The sequence below is a fragment of the Aotus nancymaae genome, unplaced genomic scaffold (genome assembly GCF_030222135.1).
Source record: "Aotus nancymaae isolate 86718 unplaced genomic scaffold, 86718_ANA_hifiasm-v0.15.2.pri h1tg000092l, whole genome shotgun sequence".
NCBI classification, from domain to species: domain Eukaryota; kingdom Metazoa; phylum Chordata; class Mammalia; order Primates; family Aotidae; genus Aotus; species Aotus nancymaae.
Window position 1 is genome coordinate 9421044 of NW_026988507.1, and position 19790 is coordinate 9440833.

General features: G+C 38.6%; 1 protein-coding gene across 3 annotated transcripts in view; it reads right to left on the bottom strand.

Moving 5' to 3' along the window:
* CNTN1 (contactin 1) overlaps positions 1-11127 on the bottom strand; it is a 385274-nt gene extending 374147 nt beyond the window's left edge. For 2 of the 3 annotated variants that reach the window (XM_012465626.2, XM_064369834.1), the window contains exon 1: positions 10973-11103. The gene's annotated coding sequence lies outside the window, so the exon portion shown is untranslated. Of the gene's footprint in view, positions 1-10972 lie in introns of all 3 variants that reach the window. The other variant, XM_012465628.3, reaches the window with a different exon arrangement.
* Between the last annotated feature and the right edge of the window lie 8663 nt (positions 11128-19790).

Genomic DNA, 19790 nt, shown 5'->3' on the forward strand with positions numbered 1-19790 from the left:
TCAATCGTATGAAAGGACAAATACCTAAGAATAAATTTAACAAAAGATGTGCAAGATTTTTACAAGTGAAACTTTAAATGTCCTCTAGAGAAATTTTAAAATATGAAGTGGCAGGTAGGCCATGTTCATATATTTGAGTATTGAGACCCAAATATTTTTAAATACCAGTTATCCTCAAATTGATTTATAAATTCAATGACATCCTAATCAAAATTCCCACAGAAATTTTGTGGAAATTAACTAGTTGATTTTGATATCTACATAGAAAAGCAAAGAGTCAGTAATTCAAGAAAAACTTTAAGAAGAATAACGAAGCTGGAGGACCTACTCTAGCGAATATAAAACCTATTTTAAATATGCAGTAGTTGCCTTGTGTGGTGCCTCATGCCTGTAATCACAGCATTTTGGGAGGCCAAGACAGGAGGACTGCTTGAAAAGCTGTGCAACAAAGCAAAACCCCATGTCTCCATATATGTGTGTGTGTGTATGTGTGTGTGTATGTGTGTGTGTGTGTGTGTGTGTGTATGCAGCTCTATATCATATATATATAGAGAGAGCTGGATGTGGTGGTGCTTGCCTGTAGTCCCAGCTAATTGCAAGGCTGAAATGAGAAGATTGCATGAGCCCAGGAGATAAGGCTGCAGTGAGCTGTGATCACACTACTGCACTCCAGCCTGGGCAACAGAGCAAGACACCGTCTCAAATAAACAAACAAACAAGTGTACATAAATATATTAAGACCCTGTGCAAAAGACAAAAGAGTAAAACAGAATAGAAAGTCCAAAAACAGTTTTGCCTATACATGGATACTTGACTTATAAGAGAGGTATACTGCCAAAATGTAGGGGAAGGACAGTCTTTTCCATAAATGGTTCTGGATCAACTTTATGCCCATATAAATAAGAAACCAAAACTCGAATCACACTTGAAAACCAACTCCAGGTGAAATGTAAAACACTACAGTTTCTAGAAGAAAAATATCTCCATGATATTATAGTAAACAAAGATTTATTAACCAAGACACTAATGGTGCACTGCATTAAAACTGAGAACATCTGTTGACATAATATAACATTAAAAGAGTGGTAAAAAAATCACAATGAGAGAAGATATTTGCAAATATTCTCAAAATAAGGATTTATAAAGAACTTTATACAAATCCATCAGAGATAACTCAATAATAAAATAGACAAAACTTTTGAACAAACACTTTGAAACAAGATAGCCAAACGGAAAAAACACATATAAAAAGATATTCAACTTATTAATGAAGGAAATGTAAATTAAAACCATAATTAGACACTCACCTGCCCACATTCACAATCAACAACTGGCCATCTCATTCACTACAAGTTAGACTGGAAATTTGCAAAACCACTTGAGAAAAATTTGCAATTTCTCCTGAAATTATAGCTAAGCGTAGTCTATAACTCAGCAATTTTAATCTTACATATACTGTAATCCCAACAAAAATGCATATGCATATACCACAAATGACAAATACGGGCCGGGCATGGTGGCTTATCCCTGTATTCCCAGCACTTTGGGAGGCCAAGGCGGTGGATCACCTGAGGTTACAAGTTTGAGATCAGCCTAGCCAACATGGTGAAAGCTTGTCTCTACTAAAAATGCAAAAAAACAATTAGCTGGGCATGTTGGCACACACCTATACTCTCAGGTACTTGGGAGGCTGAGACAGGAGAATCACATGAGCCCAGGAGGTAAAGGTTGCAATGAGCCAAGATGGCACCACTGCACTTCAGCCTGGGCAACAGAGCAAAACTCAGTCTCAAATAAATAAATAAATAAAGTACAATAATGAATATTCATAGGAGAACTATTAGTAATTATACAAAACTGGAAACAACCCAGGTATTCGACAGCAGAATAAATATGTACATTTTGGGGGCATTCATTCAATGGAATTCTACAGTGCAATGAAAATAAATTATTGTTACATGTAAGAATATTGACACAGCTCACGAAAAATTTTGAACAAAAGGAATCTGGGCTGGGCACCATGGCTTTTGCCTGTAATTTCAGTACTTTGGGAGGCTGAGCAGGGAGGATCGCTTGAGGCCAGGAGTTTGAGAACAGCCTGGGCAACAGAGGAAGACCCTGTCTCTGCAGATAAAAAAAAACAAAACTATGACACAAAAATGCATACTTCATGATTCTATTTATATAGATTTCAAAAACTTCTAAAACTATTCTACAGCCTTATTAGTCAGAAGCTACCTTTGGAGAAGAGTAAGGTGATAGTGATTAAGTGGGGCTGGAAATGGGGTATCGGTGCTGACAAAGTTCTTTCTTCTAAACTGAGTGCTGATTTCAAAGGTATGAATACTTTGTTACAGCTCATTGAGCCAAATGTTTTCTGTATTTCTGCTATTCTATAATTAAAAAGGGAAAAGGAAAGAATATAATAATACACCATTTTACTAAAAGTAGATGTCTGACGTTCAGTACCACTCAACTTGTGCATAAACCAAAATTTGAAATTAACATTTTTAGAGAAACTAAGTTAATTTTCAAGTAATCAGAAAGTTGTTATGCTCTCCAAAATAATATAAGTAGACCAAAAGAAAACTAAAGTTAATCCATTAGGCATTTACAAATATTTTAAATTAAATTATACTGCATTTAATATATAAAAACAATTTACAAAGGAAAGTTTGATGTGATATAAAATTCTGATACAGTAAACAACTTGAGTTTCAAGCTAGAATATTACAAATATTGCTTATAATATTCATCTTGTCTGTTACAGTTAGCAAATCTGTACTTTTAGTAACCATGACAATTAAATACTATCAGATTAGAAGCCTTAGGAGAGAATTACTGTTTATGGTTTGAGATGTCAGAAAGCAAAATTAGGACAGAAATGCATCAAAACTTCTGGTGCTTGCACCAAAATTCTAATGACTGACCAACCCATTAGAGTCATATTTAATGACACATTGTAATGGTCCAATTCATGCTTGGGAAACTGCACCATATAAATTACCGTAGTGAAAGATATTAATAAGACATTCATAAATAAAACGTATGCAAATTTAGAATGATTTAATTCCTTGTGTTAATACCAAATTTATTTGAGGGTCTAGGGATAGATTCAGGTCACCTAGAATAGCAGACTTTTAAACTGTGACTCACAAAATACTAAAACCAGGTATCATGGGGCCTGGGGGTGGGTGCTGAATAACAGCAACTAAAAACTTGGGCTTCAGAGTCAGACAATCTGGGAGTGAATTCTAGCCTCTCCATGCATTAAGTTCTTACTAACTGACTTCTCTGATCTGCAAAATGGGAATAATAAACTTTTGAAAACCCTCTTCACTGGTTTTGTAAAGTTTTGAGGTGTCACAAGCAACACATTTTTTAAAATGCTCAACACAGAGTGAGTGTTCAATAAGTGGTTCTTAGTAATTGAGGTGTAATTACAGAGAAGACATTTGCACTAGTCAAATTTTACAAATCAGTCTTATATCTCAGTGTTTGCAATTTTCAAAGTAGGATAAGTCACCATTGTAGCTAAGAACCCATCTATTTTTCATAAGTTTCCTTTTCAACACTTGCACTATATCCCAAAGAACGCATTTGACCCAGCTGGTTCTCCAAGACTACACAGAATACACGCTAAGCCAAAAACTGAAGACTAAAGTTGAATATTGTCTACTAAATTAAGAAATCCAGAAAAAATAATTTAATAATTCAAGTTAAAAAAAAAAAAAAAGATAAGGGAAAAAGCATTGCAGTTGTCATCAAATATAAAAAGACATATACTTCAAAACCAAAAAAAAAGGGTAATATGGGGTGTGTGTGTGTGTGTGTGTGTGTGTGTGTGTGTTCGGTTAACTAAGACTAAAATATGTTTAAAGCAAAAACTTCTGTCAGCTCGTTTCTTCTCAGATTACTAAAAATCAAAGTAAAAACCCTAATAGGTAATAATGCAATACATTTTTACTAGATTGCTCGGGACTTTCAGGGGATTATCATTATCAAGATTGTTGTCCTTAACCTAGACAAAATGGTGGCAGTCATCTCTCAGTGAAATGTTCTGGGCCAAGCATAACACATGGGACACTCAACTATGAGCAAGATCATCTTACTTGTCCAGATTTGCCACTAATATGTAATCTTGGGCAAATCACTTACTTCTCTGAAAGCTTGTTTTTTTTAATCTGTAAATGTGGATAACCATGCCTTTGAATCTAACTTGAAAAACTGTTGCAAAGGATTAAAAAAGGCTATGCATGTGACCACGCCTTGTAACTACTAGAGATGACACCAATGGAAGACATTCTATTAAATAAAGAAAAGTGAAATTAACTTTGCCATTACTTAATTCCAACACAGCTAAATTTATACATCTACATTATCCATGTACCTATACACTCCTCTTTCCTTTTAAAATGCAGAATTATTTAAAAGATATTTACTTACTGATTTATCAATTTGGAATTATTGGCTGTCCTAGACATGCTTTTCATTACAAAATTCCTCATTTAAACAAAAAAACTCCCTTTTATTTATCCTGTATAATTCAACAAAATCAAGAAGTTAATTTTTGAAATATTGTGAAGATTGACATAGTTTTTAGTTTTTATTAACTGGTTTCCAGGGTAAAGATATGAATCCTGCACTTGCTGAAATCCTAAAAACTAATTTAGTGTTAACCTTCTTTTATTCATTTTTTCGGGAAATACTTATTAAGTATCAACTTAAGGTCAGGTCCTCTATCAGACACAAAAGAAAATAACATAGGATCTCTATCCTCAGGGACTTACAGTGGGGAAAAGAGACAGTCAGTACAATGTAGCATGGTGAGTGTTAAGGCAAGGATATCTGCAGGTTTCTATGGGAGTCAAAATTTAAGACTGGAAGTTCAGGGAAGTCTTCCAAGAAATGGTGGCACCTGACCCAAGGCATAAAAAGGTTAGGTCAGTTAAAAGCAACAAGAAAACACAGAATTTGGGGAACATGGGAGGGTGGTGAGAGAAAAGAGAAAACAAGATGCCTCAGGAGGAGGCAAACAGTTGAGTGTGACTGACATTGTGGGAGACTAGAGATGGAAGATGTTTGATTAATGAGAAAATGAATTTAGAGAAGTTACCAGGTACCATTTAATAAAGGACTTTAAGTGCAATGCAGAAGACTTCAGACATCTTATTAATAGAAGAAATGGGGAACTAACATCAAAAAATTTTCAGCAGAGGAAGAATATGAGATTGGCTCTAGAAAGACAATTTTATGACATATAGAATGTACTTAGGAGAAGGCGAATATGAGAGAGGGGACCGAAATAGGGACTTTAAACTCTGAATATCAGTTTCTTACACAGAAAACAAAGTTGTAAAAAGATTTAAGTGACTTCCCTCAACTCACACTGCTTGTAACTGGCTGAGCTCGGTTTCACGCAAAGCTCTGCATAACTCTTAACACCTATGCTCTGAAGAACCAGGCAACCTGCCTCTCATAAAAGAAACTAATAGAACCAGCTGTAAGTATTTAGAGTAGTAACAAAACAGTGCAGGAAAAGCGATAACATGCTCAGGTCTACACCATCAAAATCAAGCACAGGGGTGAACAATTATCTAGTGAATTAAGGACCATCTGGATAATCCTGGCAGAAGCAGATTTAGTGCCTGAGTCATTCAGATAATTGTACAAAGTGCCCTGCTCTGGCTGAGTAACCTGGCCATTAATATCTTCTATAGTGCATTTTGCCCTGTGGCTCTTTTGAAATGGACAATAGTAGCTCAGAAAGAATTAAGGTACTATTCACTTCATGGGAGAGCTGCCTAAAGAATAACGGGGTCTTAATAGACTGTGTTTCATGTGTCCCCAGGAGCCGTTTCGCACTGGGATATACGTATGGCACACATAAGCCAGATTCCGCTTCAAAGGGGGAAGGAGGTTCAGCAGTAGCACCATCACGCATTGTTTTTAGAAGAAGGAAGTTCAGGCAATAGCACCATCACGCGTTGTTTTATACTCAATTCCCCTTAAGTGGCAGAAAGTTTTTTGAACCTGAAAGCTACAAAGAAACACTACTGCAAATATTTATAAACTATAGTAAAGCTATAAATTTCTGCATGTTAGAAAACATTTTTTAAAATGCAAAGAACAAGGTGAAGAAAATTTTTGCAGTATACCACATATTTTCTATTACATGAAGAAAATTCGAACACTCCAGTAGAGTCAAATGAAATTCACAAATTAAGATATATAAAGAACCAATAAATATAACATTTTGAACTCATCCAAAATTATAGAAACATAACTCAGAATAACCAGATACACAATTTATACTGTCATAATGATCCCAATTTTTAAAAATAATACCAAGTGTTAACGAGAGTGTGGCCAAACTGGTACACCCACTGGTAGAGTATAAATCTGTACATACATTTTGGGGGAAGCAATTTGGCAGTAAGCCTTATGAAGCTAAAAATAGTTACACTTTTGCCTGGGTAACTTCTAAGAAGTTGTTGTAAAGAAATGATCAAAAATCCAAATATTAATGTTATACATAGGTTCATTTTCATGACTGTGGAAAACTGAAAACAACCTAAAGATCTATGATAGAATATTGACAGCCATAAAAACATGGCTAGTAAGGATATTAAATGAAATGAATAAATGTTTATGGTATCTTAAGTTACAAAAGCTAAATACAAAAATGAATGCTCACTATAAACTCAAATCTATAATTGAAAAATATCTATTTATTTTAATAGAAATAAGATGGATAACTGAAATAGGATCTCTTGGTATTGTGGAATTTGGTGGATGTTTCTTTATTTCCAATTTTTCTTTAATGATGCTAGATTTCCTTATAATAATAAAATGTTACTTTTAATTTAATATTAAAAAGATAGACTTTTGAATGGAACGTTACACAGTAGGTCACTCATACCATCAAAGTGAAATAATGCCCCATTCTCCTGCTGCTACATTTCCAAGGACACACAACTGATCAGTCCTATTGTCAGGAGCTGAACCTGAGTCTCCTGCTCCAAAGTCTGTGCTCCTTAAGATTTGAACTAAAGGACAGTGAACAATTCAAAGCAAAGTAGAAGCATTAATAAATGCTGAAAACACATTATACCAATAATATGTGGCATCTTAGATTAAAGCAGATAAACTTATACACTGGAAGATTTGATAACCTGCCTACTGCACTCATCCAGGCATGCCGTGCCAGATGAAACCAGCACTGGAATAAGCAGAGAAAAATACAAAGCAGAGTTGAAAATTAAAATGAATTAATTATTGAATATGTGGTGAACTCTTGGAGATAGAGGAAAGAAAGTCTTAAAAAGTAGCAGACCACAAACAGAAAGCCTGTAAAGTTGTGGCCTCCATTGATAAAACCCAGTTTAGGAATGATGCCTATTGATGGGGAAAAAGCAAAACCAGTTTTCACCGTGTCCATTACAATTGCTATAAACACCACTTCTATTATTCTTTATGAGTAATTACCATGGGCCAAATCCTATTTTGAAAGTTTAACACGCAATATCTCATTTAATATTTTAAAAATCGCAAAGTCCTCCCACGTAAGTGCAATGATAATCCCTAATTTACTTGCTGTGTTTACTTAACTGCATCATGATACATAAACATCAACACCTGCAGGCTTCCTCCCAAAGTCTGTGCTCTTAGCCAGTAGGATAAGTGTAAAGGAAATGGCTAATGGGATGGAGATTAGGAATGGAAATGCAGAAGGAGAATTTTATTTTCAATAAGATAAACTGTCATCAATTTGGGAGATTTGCTTGAAAGCTAGAAGTAGAAAGAGAAGACAAAAGGGAGACAAAGAACATAACGTTAGAAAACTTAAGGAAAAACGTGTACCAGAGCATTGCGGTGTCAAGGAGCAAAATTTCAAGCAGAAGATGGACAATATGGAAAATGGCAGGTCAGAAGAGAACAATGAGTAATACACCGATAAAAAGAAAACAAATATCGGAACTGAGGAGGAGGAGCTTACTGGTGAGTTAGAATAGGTTGTGGGATTTGACACAGACCACGGCCAATTTACATGTAGAAGTAGACAGAAATCAAACCACTTGTTGATTTTTTTGAAATAAGGCAATTACAGGGCATATTTTATATGCAGAAATATGAATTGTCTATTTCAGCTGTTTCTAGTTGGTCTCAAAGGACACAAGATACAAGAGGATATGGAGACCCAGTACACAGTTATAACCCCTACTGGAAAACTGAATCATCTATGGTAGGATGTAGAAACACTTTACTTCATCCATTACTTCTCATGGAGAGGATCATAAAGCCAACGGAAGTTTCCTCCCAATGCATAGTCTTCTACCAAAAACTTATCCCCAAATCATTACAGCACATGTCCAGTTTCTTAGGATGACGCTTCCTGAACAAGAATCTTTAAGGTTACTTATCATAGGACTGTGTTCAATGTGGTGGGGTCTACAAAAAGATTATAAGCATAGTCTTTTTCTGCGAAGTACTTCCTAATTAGAAAACAAATCGGCCATACAAATGAAGACTAAGTATGATTAAGTTTCCAAGTGAAAGTAGTGTACTAGAGATTCCAAAGAGGAGTGATCATTCTGTTAGAACCATGAATTTTAAAATCCATTTAGTTGATACATAGCAATGTATTGTTATGATTACCAGTAGCCCTATTTATTAATGACCCACTATGTACCTATCCCCATGACAGAAACATGCATACATGTTATGGAACCCTCATAGCAATCTGAAAATTCAATGCTATAAAATTCCTTTTGAAGATGAGTAAACAGATTCTCAGAGTTTAATTAACTTGCTCCAAATCAGATCATTAGGAAGTTGCAGAGCAAAATTAAAAGCTAGCTCCCACTGCCTGTGATGGCGGTAGATTAAATCATTTATCTTCAAAATGACTTGGCAAGTTAGAATTTTGTTCTAAAAACACAATTAAATTTTGTAGGGATACATGTCAGAATATAACTGAATAAACTTGGTTTATATTGTTCCTGGTGTCGACACTGGCCACATTTTGTTGCCAGGACCAAAAATCGTAGGAAGCTAAAAAAAATATTCTATTTAAGGGGAAACTGCTATGCGGTATAATTACACAGCAGCTTGTTGGAATATTAGAGTTTAAGTTTTCAGAAGACTTTAAACCGATCACTTGTGTCCTCTGAATCTTAGTTTCTTCATCTGTGAAAATGGAAAGGTTGTCACCAGGAATAAATAATTCTGAGGAATGGCAAAGATAAATACACATACATCTATCTATAAAAGAAAGTTCACATAGTACAAATAGATGCGACAAATTTAAATATCAGGTCCACAAGTAAAACATGTACAATGAAATGCATCAAATCTACCCCCGAAAGCGTTCTAACAGTTCCTTAGTCCTGGAAAGTAGGTGGATCCATTTCCAGATCCCCAAATGCTGTTAGCTGTAAGTTATCACTCAAATAAATTTACTACCAAATAACTAAACCATTATGCTGATAATATCTAATAAAATATCCCAGATATGGCTGCATTAATTTGATTTGTGTTTCACTTTGGGCTGGTAAGGTTTATATGTACACTTAGAAACCAAAAAATGCGGCGAAATGAAGAAGATCACATTGGCACATTTTGAAAACATGAAATATGACATACTGAAAACATGAAATATTGAAAATACGAAATACGAAATATTGATCTTTACGTGAGTTAGAAAAACAGTATTTCACGCAGGGTTTCAGCAGTCTGAATCCCTCTTCTCCGGCTTTTCCCCCAATGGAGAATTGGATTCCCTTTTGCCCCTCCCACTCAGTGCTTCCAGATTGCTTGAGAAGGCCAAGGCAGCCGGCTCAGCAGCAGGGAAGCCGGGCTGGGTATGCAGGAGCTATATATAGCTCCACCTTGGAGATGTGCACACAAGCACACATACGAATGCCCATGCCCGGTCTAGCATGAAAATAAATAAATAAATCAGGAAAGGTCACAGCTCTCCCCTGTCCCTCCTTCTTATCATCCCAATTTTTCAGGAATTTTCAAAGCAGGCTGTCATCAGTCCCGGAGGGCGATGCAGCGTCGGATTTCTCTGCAATTCTTCTGCCTACAGCTCCCAGCAATCTGACTCCAGCAGGACCCGGCACCGAGCCAACACCTACTACCCAGATGCGGTCACCCAGGGAGGCAGCCTCGCAGCCGCTCAGAGCCCATCCGGGCACAGTCACTTGACTCCCTGGGAATCCCTGAAGCCAAACCCACCTTTCAGAAACTAGGTGTGAAGGTGGTTCCAGTAGACAGCGCCAGGCTAGGAGGGAAGAGGCAGCGGCTCCGCGGTCTCTCCCCTCCCACCTGCCGCAGATTGAGGGCAGGTGCCTTCTCGGCGGAGATGTAATTAATCGGAACGTGCCCTTCGAGTTGCAGGGATTCTTCCCCACCCCCCTCTCCTGAAGGGAGCTAGAGCTTAACAGAGGGGCCAGGGGACAAACAACTCCTTTCCTCCCCTCTCCGCAACCGCTCCTAGGTTTTCGGGGATGGGCTAGCCAGGCGCCCAGGTGGGATGGCGAAGATGGGCAGGTGCGGGCCGGCGTCGGGAGCCGAAGAACGGCTGGCCCCGGGCTGCTGACCCCTCCGCTTCCCCACCCCTCCCCAGTCAAGGAGACATGGCATCCCCAGGGCGAGTTCCCGGCGCTGGCGGCTGCAGCCTCGGAAAGGAAAGTTGACCTCGGGCTCGGAGCCTTCTCCTAGGGCACTGCCGTCCCGCCCTGCCCGGCACCCCCGGTCTCCGGCACCCCGCACCCCTGCTTCCCCGCACCCCAGCCACCTCCCCACCCCCAGTCCTTCCAGTGCAGTACTTCACGGCGAGAGCTGCAGCGACCACAGGAGATTTGGGGGTGACGAGGGCGGGGCGGGGCTGGGGGAAGGGAAGCAACAGCATGGAAATGCGCATTCTTTATTTTATCTGCAAAGAAGGAAAAGTCCTGCCTCCTACCTGTTCCTTGCTCCTGCTCGCCTCGGTGCGGCCCAGCTGGACCATACCCTACAGGTTTCCCACTTCCACTGCAAACACCTGGGAGCGCATCTCCCCGCCGGCACCCCTCCTCGCCTCGGCGGAGCCCACCCTGGCTACTTGACAGCAGAAGCCCGGCCTTTAAGGGCCGTTATTGGGGCAGCGGGGAAAGTGGGGCGGGGACCGCAGTGAAACCCGCGTCTCTGATTGGATAACAGGGATATCACTCTCACCCCCAGGACCAGCGCAGGCTGCAGACTTGGGTAGCTGCTAAACCCAACTGCAAAGGGTGTCTGCAGTGCCTGGAACCCAAACCTGCTGCTACTGGATCAAAGACCCCGTGCAGGAGGGAAACTGGTTTGATGACTTGTCATTTGAGGCCCCAAGAGGGAGGGAGGGGCCAGGCATGACCAAACACCCAGCACTTTCCTGAGCTTCCCTGAAGGGACCATCTGCTCTGGGAGATTTGTGAGGCGAAAATATCAGGGCAGCGCCTCATAGAGAAGAATGAGTTTCGATTAGGAAATAAAATACGTGGAAAACACACACACACACACGCACACACACGCAGGAAAATAAAAAGGTATGAGGTTTTTTTTTTAAGTTTCCATTTTTGCCCAGATGTAACATAATAACAGTTTTTCTTCTAGAGAAAAGACTGAATTGCTTAGTCTGTAATGCAGAAAACCCACAAATATCCCCTGGTAGAAACAGTGTTTTAGATAGGGAAGCACTGCATAATGGCCTCTCAAGAAAGGGTAAAAGAAATTAAGTCCAAAGTGCATGAGAGATTTGCTTTGGGGAAGTTCAATTTGTGGCAAAAGTCTTAAAATAATCACCACCAGACTGATTGATAATTTTCTTTGGGGAAGTTCAATTTGTGGCAAAAGTCTTAATCGCCACCAGACTGACTGATAATTAACCAATCTGTTACTTTTCTACTGATAGTAGTTCATCATTTCTTTGGTACTCAAACACTGAGAGGATGTTTACGTCCCCCAAACCTAAGTGAACCCAAGCCTGCCTTTTATGTGAAGGGGACAGGGTAAAATAACTTCGTGCCCAATTGCCATCTCCACTATTTATTCAGGTGGAATCTGGAAGTCATGGAATTCAAGAGACTCCTTAAATGAAGGAAGTTGCAAGAAAGACCACAAATAAAATTGAGGGCCTAGGGTGTTTTAGTACAGTGCCATGTGAGGAATCAAGTTGCCTCCTGCCTGCAAATAACCACATTCTTCTTCTATCTAAATTAAGTAGCCATCTTAAGTGTAGAGCATAAGACACAACTCATTCTCAAAGAGCTTATGATAGGCCTGGGACACTGGACAACTGTTAGAGAAGATGACATTGCTATTAATAAATGTAGACTCTCGGGCCGGGCGCGGTGGCTCACGCCTGTAATCCCAGCACTTTGGGAGGCCGAGGCGGGTGAATCACGAGGTCAAGAGATCGAGACCATCCTGGTCAACATGGTGAAACCCCGTCTCTACTAAAAATACAAAAGAATTAGCTGGGCATGGTGGCACGTGCCTGTAATCCCAGCTACTCAGGAGGCTGAGGCAGGAGAATTGCCTGAACCCAGGGACGGAGGTTGCGGTGAGCCGAGATCGTGCCATTGCACTACAGCCTGGGTAACAAGAGCGAAACTCCGTCTCAAAAAAAAATAATAATAATAAATAAATAAATAAATAAATGTAGACTTTCTACTTAGTGGTTATGGTTGTTATTACTATCAGGTAAGGCTCTTCATAATATTTTCTTTATAATACTGAAGGAATCCGATTCATGTATTTGAAAATGGGAAAGGACCCTGGAGAAAATTTACAGTAAACAAATAGATATGATTTGTATGGTGACAACCATCTTAACACTGAAAGGAATTCTCCTTTCTTTCTTTCTTTTTTTTTTATTATTCTTTTTTTTTTTTTTTACATCGACTCTTGCTTTGTCTCCAGGCTGGAGCATGATTTTGGCTCACTGCAACCTCCACCTCCTGGGTTCAAGCAATTCTTGTGCCTCAGCCTCCTGAGTAGCTAGGATTATAGGTACATGCCACCATATCCAGCTAATTTTTTTGTATTTTTAGTAGAGACAGAGTTTCACCATGTTGGCCAGGATGGTCTCAATCTCCTGACCTCGTGATCCACCTGCCTCAGCCTCTCAAAGTGCTGAGGGTATAGGCATGAGCCACTGCACCCAGCCGGCTAACCCCTTTGCCATTTCTTACACAATACTCCTATTAGTCATGTGCCTCTGTCCCAGGTACTCACACCGGTTATTGGACAAATCATTCATGAATTACTGAGCACGTATTTAGTGCCATAACCTGTGTTAGGTGCTACAGAACTAAAGCAGAATAATGTATTAAACACTTTAAAGATGATCTCAGGAAGCAAATGCAATAATAATATATCTTAGTAAGGATTGGGTGTTTGCAAAACGAACATCTTTTGATTCCTAAACATAAATTATTCTGAGTCAAAATGAGCTTCAAAATACCCTCCTTTAGAGGTAATCAGAGGGAAAGAAAAGTATCAAAGAAAATACCTAAACATTGACCATGACACAAGAATTGAAATTGATAATAAAAAGAAAACCAAAGAAATATCTGCTATCTGCATTCTTTCATTGCTTAATTCATTCATTGCTTCAATAAATATTACTATTATACATATAATGATGAATAAAATAGACAAGCTCTCATAGAGCACATTCTTTATTCTTCAAGCAGACAATGTTACTTTGTGCATTTACTGTGATCTAATTAGCAGCTTTGTGTGTATATGAACACACAACTCTAGAACAGTATTAGGATAATCTCTATCTGGATCAGGCATGTCATACATTTTCAAGTAAAACAGAGTGTTTTCAGGTTATTGCTTATTATCTCAGAAAGAAAAACCTGTACATATGTTCCCAGAATACAAATGAATATATCAAACGTATCTGCTGCAGAACATTTTAGATTTCCCAAATCACTTTCAGATACAATCTCCCTCTGTGTTCTAAAATAAGCAGGAGAGTCAGCATTAGTCTCATTTCACAATGAGGAAATTAAGTAACCGAAGAGAAATATGGTCCTTCAGAAACAAAGGTAATAAAATACTACAGGTGTATATATAATGCTTGGCATATTAGAGACATCTAATGTATATTTGCCGACAAATGTATGGTTTCTAAAATGTGAAGATTTTAATGATCTTAGAAATTATTGAATTCCACTCATTATTCTGTGAGGGAGGGACAGGATTTGCTCAAGGTCATGCGGCCAGTTAAGGGAAAGCTGCATCTAGACCCCAGGTCTTAAGACTATCCATTCACTACTTTTTCTACCACATGAAAAATACTATTTTGGTATTGCTTCCAGCAGAGTTTCTGCCATTTTTCCTCCCTGTATCACCCAGACTTTTGATGTTTTCAGGACTGATCCAGTTGGTATACTCATCTTCCATCATCTATAAAAACATGTGGAAGTATTCCACTTTAACTAGAAATTAAGCTCAGCCTCAACTTGCTTGTAAGTTTCAGGTCTGCCTCACGAGTATAGGATCAGAGTCATTAGGACTGGTGTGGAGGTATGAACAAAGCTGTTGGAAATGGGTGGTCAACTAGCACTTCTGCCCTTAAAAAGAGGAAGAAGGGAATTATAGAAAAAATAGACTGCATGCTTCCAATCTGAAAGTCTGGCATAGAACCTGTCTGCTGATCTTCAAAAGAAACAGTAGAAAAATTTTGCCTTGTCCCCTGAGTGGCTCTGACTCCCTAGTCACTTACGAGTTCCATAGTACAATTTATTGGGCATTGCTTTGCTAAACTGCCCTTGGCCCTGTTATTGAATTCTCCTGTCTTCCCCCACCTTTTTCTACCCTGCACTGGCCCTTCTTCTTCAAACATTCCAATTTCCTCCAACTAGTGATTACATCTCAGTGAGGGGAAAGGAAACTACAGCAACAGTGCAGCTTTCCACAGTGTGCACTCCCTGTCTTTCTCCTCTGCCCCGCCCACCATTTCCTCACTTCTCAAAGCTTCCCAGAACAGTTTCTAACATGCCCAATAATGCAAAAAAGGGGGAGAGTAAGGAAAAGGGGGCTTTTCCAATTAATATTTTAAGCTGCAATTACCACAGTAGAAAGGTAACCAATGTTCTGCCTACTGGTTTAAAGACTGTCATGCTAAACCCAGCCTGCAGCATCTCAAAGATCACATCAGCCCACTGACCTAGCTTTTACATAGCCAACTGGGAATGCAGGCAACAGGAAGAGTAGTACACCAAGCAGGCGTGCGCGTGCACGCACACACACACACATTCACACACACATTCACACACATTCACACACACATTCACACACACACTCACATCACACACACATTCACACACACATTCACACACACATTTACACACACATTCACACATACACACTCACATCACACACACATTCACACACACATTCACACACACATTCACATCACACACATGCAATTAGTGCCACATGGTGGGGAGACCAAGCCGGGCAAATAGTTTTTGAATACTAAATAGTGGATATATATTCAACAGCAGCAACTTGCTACTCATGCAGAGTCACTGTAATATTTTGTGGGATTAAGACTAATATTCGAATATCCTAGCTTTGGCAGTAACTGCTGTGCATCAAAAGAGTAAATTTACAGAAAAGGACACATGCTAATATTGCAAGGATATCTTCACATTTATTATTCCTCAGTGGAGTCCACTGATTTCTCTTTCATGTTGCCCCATTTGTGTAATAGAAATCAATGTATAATACAACAAAAGGACTTGTTACTCCTTAGTTCATAGCCCATGTGTCCTCCAAATTATTTCAACTCATATAACTCATGGGGAGTGGCCAATGCTCTTATTCATGAAAAGTCAGCAGTCAGATATTATTGGTGAACTCCCACTCTCCACCTTAATTAATATGTCCTTTCCTTTCATTACCAACTCTCATTATAGACACTGAAAATCCTATTTTCTGAATAGCTCTTTGAAATAATGGATACCTTCACCCTCTGAAGTGGATAAAAGACTGGGCGTTAGAAGACCTTTTATCTTAGTCTCTTTTGTGCTACTTTGACAGAATACCTGAGACTGGGTAATTTATGAAGAACGGAAATTTATTTCCTCACAGTTCTGGAGGCTGGGAAGTCTAAGATCAAAGGGCTGACATCTGGTGGGGGCCTTCTGCTGCATCATCCCATGGCAGAGGGAGGAAAGGAGAGGGAGGGAAGGGAAGGAAGAAGGATCAACTTATTGTTTCATCAATCACCCACTCCTGCCATAAGAGCACTAGTCCCCACGTGAGGGCAGAGCCCTATGACCTAATCATCTCTTCAGGGTCCCACCTCTCCACATCGTTGCATTGGTATTAAATTCCCCAAATATAGGAACTTTGGGGAATATATTTAAACAACAGTATCTTTGCTAAACCCTCCACTAATAACTAACTAAGAGGATAGGGAAAGAATTATAAACCTCAGTTGACTATACCATAAAATGAGGAGCAAAGTTAAACAATACACATATTCAAAACTATTTGCTAATGACGTAGTTTGAATATTTGTCCCCACCTAAATCTCATGTTGAAATGTAATCCCTCGTGTTGGAGGTGGAGCCTGGTGGGAGGTGTATGGATCATGGGAGCAGATCCCTCATGAATGACTTGAGCCATCCCCTTAGTGATAAGTGAGCTTTCACACTGAGTTAACACAAAATCTGGTTGTTTGAAAGCAATGTGGCACCTCTCCTCTCCTCTCTCCTTTGCTCCTTCTTTTACCATGTGATGTCCCTGCACCCCCTTCTCCTTCTGCCATGTTTGTAAACTTCCTTAGGCTTCCCTGGAAGCCACGTAGATGCCAGTTCCATATTTCCTGTACAGTCTGCAGAACAACGAACCAATTAAACCTCTTTTCTGTATAAATTACCCAGTTTCAAGCATTGCTTTACAGCAATGCAAGAATGGCCTAATACAATGTATCAGTGCTTTTATGAAAGGTCATCTATCCAAATAGACATCCTGCCCTCACAAAACGATAGAGAGATGCAAAGAAGGAACAGAGAAGAGAATTTGTCCATTTCAACCAAATATTCAAACTTATTTTGAATATTTTGAACAAAAATTGTTCACAATATCCCTTATGTTTAATGTCTATGGGTTTGTATTTATAATCTAAATTTTATTCCTGATTATTGATAAGTTGTCAGCAGCTTTTTTCTTGTCTGTTTTTTACAGTGTTCAGAAATTTTATTAATCATTTCAAATATCAATTTTGCTTCATTATTTTACTCTAATGTATATATTTTGTTTTAATTTTATTGATTTCAGCTCTTATCTCTATTATTTCCTTCCCGTTTTCTACTTAGTTCTGATTTGGTATTCTTTTTCTCTTTCTTGAGATGGAAATATATACATTATTGACTTTTCACCCTGTCTTCTTTTTAAATATTTGCTATTAAGGCTATAATATTTTCTCTAAGTAGTGCTTCAGTATATCTGACACATTTTAATGCCATTTTTCTTTTTCAGCATTTGGTTCAAATATTTTTAATCTTTGTTTTTCTTTTGTCACTCAAAGATTATTTAAAAGTCCATTGTTTTGGCTGGGTGCGGTGGCTCGCACCTGTAATCCCAGCACTTTGGAAGGCCCAGGTAGGCGGATCATTAGGTCAGGAGAAGGAGACCATCTTGGCCAACATGGTGAAACTCCATCTCTAGTAAAATACAAAAGATTAGCCATGTGTGGTGGCACATGCCTGTAATCTCAGCTACTCCAGAGGCTGAGGTTTGAATCTGAGAGGCAGAGGTTGCAGTGAGTCGAGATCATGCCACTGCATTTCAGCATTGCAACAGAGCAAGATTCTGTCTCAAAAAAAAAAAGTCCATCATTTTAAATATAGTCATTTAAGGTTTTTAATTTATCTTTTTGTTTTAGAATTTTAAATTTCTTTTGTCAGAAAAATATTTTAAAATGATTGCAATATATGGTGATTTGTTGAGACTTTGCTTATACAGCAAAACTTGCATTCTTTTTGTAAATGCCCCATGTAATGTTAAAAACATGTGCAGGCCCAGCTTTCAGTAATAGAGAAGTAACTACTGTTGACCATGTACCCTATAAATAAAAACTATAAACTCTGGGAAAAAGAGAAGAAAATCTACTTGAGGTCAGTGTAGAGTAGTCCAAAGCAGGCAGAAACTGAAGAAGTGCATATATGCGGGAAAAGGAAATGACAGGAGTTATCTTCCTATTTCATGCAGCTTTGAGTCTTGAATACAGAAACTGACTGATTCCAAACAGAATGGCTAACTCTCAAACAACAATAAAGGCACAATCTTTCTGTCCTGAAGAAACAGCAGACAGATCTCTAGATGACAACAGAAGTGAGACAGGCAAATCTTAGAAAATAGACATCCAGAAAGAGAGAGTCCTCAGTTCAGAATATAAACTATCCAAATCTTAAACTGACTCTTAAACTCTGTAAACACAGGGCAAACTTGAAGCAGCCCAAATAAAGCTAAAAAAAATTATAAACTGAAAAGTCTGCACCCTCCTCCTCCCCTAATCCCTGGAACCTGTGAGAGTTACCTTATGTGACAGTCTATGTCGTGATTAAGTTAAGCCTCTTGAGATGGAGAGATTATCTTGGATTATCTAGCTCAGATCACCCTAAATGCAATCACACACATCCTTATAAGAAAGAAGCAGTGGGAGATTTTACTATACAGAGCAGAAGGTGATGTGAAGATACCACAGAGAAAGATTTGGGGATGCTGCCCTTGAAGATAAGCAAGCAATACAGCCATGTACCAAGGGGTCCCAGCAGCCACCAAAAGTTAGAAGAAGCAAGCAACAGAGTCTCCTGCAGACCTTCTGCAGGGAATACAACTCTGCTAACTCTTAAATGGTAGCCCACTGATACCGGGTTGGACTTGTGGGTCTCCAGAACCATGAGAGAGTAAGTTTTTGTTATTTTAAGCCATTTTTTTCTTTCAAGTACTAGAGTAAATTTTTGTTGTTTCATTGTGGTCATATTTTGTTACAGTAGTCATAAGAAACTAATACAAGAACTTAGCAGAGATTTCAGCAGATGCTTGTCCAAAGGGGGACAGAGTTTGGAGTTGACTGCAACCAAGTTAACTGTCTCCCAAAACAAATAAACCAAAGAAATATTAATACTCTTACAAAAAATATACCACATACACAACAGAATCCAAGATGCATCATCACAATGTCCCAGATATACTTTAAAATTTCCCACTTCGCTGCCCTCCACCTCATCCCCTCTCCCCCTCAAAATAGAAAAATGTGATTCATATTAAAGAGAAAAGTCAGATATTATCATCACAAGCAAGGTTTTAAAAACAGTTATTATAACTCCGCATAAGGCCAAAAAGGAAAATATGTCCATAGTGAATATTTTCCCCAATAACTTTTCTGTACACAAATCTTAGCATCTGTTTCCTGGGTAAACAAACATAATGTCATAAATTATATATGCTCTTACAGAAAGTGTAAAAAGCTATGAGGCTTAATAGTTGGAATGAAATCCACCCAAAGATTGACAAATTATTGTTTGATATTAATTTACTAGACTTTTGTAACTTTGCAAAATTTCCCTGAATTTTCATGGGTGTTCTAATTGAAGGCTGACTAGTTTCAGTTAAAACCACAAGAAAGGCTTTTTAAAATTCATCCTTCTTCTCTTGTTCCCTTTTTAGCAAGTATTATCTATATATCTTATATTTCCAACATCTATTTCGCTACAGACTTCCCCTTATTA